Source organism: Xiphias gladius, chromosome 8 (assembly GCF_016859285.1).
Source record: "Xiphias gladius isolate SHS-SW01 ecotype Sanya breed wild chromosome 8, ASM1685928v1, whole genome shotgun sequence".
NCBI lineage: Eukaryota > Metazoa > Chordata > Actinopteri > Istiophoriformes > Xiphiidae > Xiphias > Xiphias gladius.
Window position 1 is genome coordinate 3406125 of NC_053407.1, and position 2232 is coordinate 3408356.

Below are 2232 nucleotides of genomic sequence, written 5' to 3' on the forward strand. Positions count from 1 at the left end.
GAGGATCAGTTTATATGCCAGCATGTTTAACTGACATGAGCACAAATGCCCCTGATGGTTGATATATGCCGCTGTTGTTGTAGTAGCAACAGAAGGAAATGTTGAAGGGAGAGAAACACAACCAAGAGTTCTGGAAAATTTGTGTGAGATTGTTGGAGACCCTTTCTCCCCCTGCCTCTCAAAGACTGGCCCTCGTGTATCCCACCCCAGCCCAACAGACTCACGTCTGTGATGATTACTTTCCTGGACATCAATGAGCCCATGGGCACTCCTTCGGTCAGGAAAGACGGGGCTCTCCAGTGATGCAGCACCTTAACGCACCCCAATGTCACCAACACTGTCTGTGTGCCATGAAGCACGGGGTCCAGCCTGAGGTGAGCCACCCAATGATGGAATTCCCTCATGGGGAGGTGAACAAGTCGTAGTACAAGGATGGCAGACGCCACCAGGAAATAATTTGAAAGGAACAGCTTTGCATGGAAGAAAAAGTGTGAGGCACACTCTGAAAGTTTGTACTCTCTCTGCCAAGGGGTGAGCTGTGAAAGACACAGAGTCCAGAGATAATTCCAGAAAGATTCTGCTCTGTGTCAGAGAAAGCATGCTCTTTCCCGCATCTATCACAAAACCAAAGTTAGCTGGGTGACGTATGAGAATACGAGTGTGCACTCTGGCTTCCTGCTTCAATTGCGCTAACAGGAGCCAGTCATACAGACACGTTGCTAGGCAGATGCCCAGGCCTCTCAGTGGGGCAATGGCCATTTTGTGCAGTGTACCAACACCCTCGGAGTGAGAGACAGGCCGAAGGGACGACAGCGGTACTCATAACAAACCCCCTGGAAAGTGAATCTCAGATCCTTTTGTATAGGGGATAAACGTGAATGTTGAAATAAGCATCTTTCAGATCAGTGAAGGTGAACCAATTGTTTTGCCATACTAGACACACTAAGGATGCATGTGAGCATCCTGAATCTGTATTTCTTGAGAAATTTGTTCAGAGCCCGCACATCCAGGAAAGGGCGAACCCTCCTTGTGTAAAGGTCAGGGTGATGCTGCGAAGGCCATCTGTCCTGTGTGAGGGGGAGAGGAGACACATATTTTTGTGGGCTTATGAAGATGAGAGAGAGATAACAACTAAACCCTCTGCAGCAATGTCTTCTTGGGGTCTGGAGGCCCCCAGGAAGCCCACCTGAAAGCGAAACAGGTGGAACTGGTGATCGCGGAACAGCCAGCTGCAGTACCGGTGGAGACAGAGGATATCAGGCTGCTCTCTTATTCTTCTTCGCCTGAAGAGGCGGAGCAGCAGGCGGGGCTGGTGCCTTTCTGGGCGCCCCGGGTCCAGTACGTCGAGCGGGCTGAGGTTCCAGCCGTTTTGGGATCTTGAACTGCAGCATTGTGTAAAGGTCGTTGGTTGCACAGGTAGAGAAGGAACCGGGGCCTTGCAAGGGAGACAAAGCTGGATCACCTCATCTTGCTTCTTCTGGGCCTCACACCATTGCTGCATGGAGGCAAACGCAGGGCCGAAGATACCCTATGGGATGATTTTCTTTGTCAGACAGGTTCTCGAGGTTGAGTTACCACGCTCCTTCCTGTAGGACCATGACTCCCATCGCTCTTCCAGTGGCCTGGACTGTGCAGCATTGATCACAGAGGCATAAGTTTGAGATGACCAGTATTTCCTCCAGTAAAGCTGGGACCTGTGTCTTCTCATATTTGTCACATAACTCAACCTGGTATGCAGATTAGGAGCGAGAGGACGTTGAGTGCTCTGGCTGAAAGCGCTGCTGCCTTATAAGCCTTCTCCTGGTGTGCAGGCAGGAGCGGAGGCAGCTAGCTGGTATGGTAACAGGACAGCCAAGAGATTAGCTGGAGATCTAACACTAGATGACACTAGGGCAGCCATGGAGTAGAGTTGAGATTCTGTGACCGAGCCATGGAGGGCAAGGAAAGAAACCAATCAACTCTGATCTGGTGTGACTGGAGAAGAAGCAGATATCCCAAAGTCAGCTAGCGTCCGGCAACAGAAGCTAGGCTGTAGAGATCCATCTGTAGACAATGAAGCTAGCTAACCCTAATGCGAGATATGCTCTGAGTGAGAAGAAGTTTTTGAATATCGTTGTGTTTTCCTCAAACACTATTTACGGTAGGTGGCATTACCTGGTGTGGACGGACATGTTCACCAGCCAATCAGAATTGCCATAATAAGAGGCTTGCTCCCTTAGTGAGACATCAAAT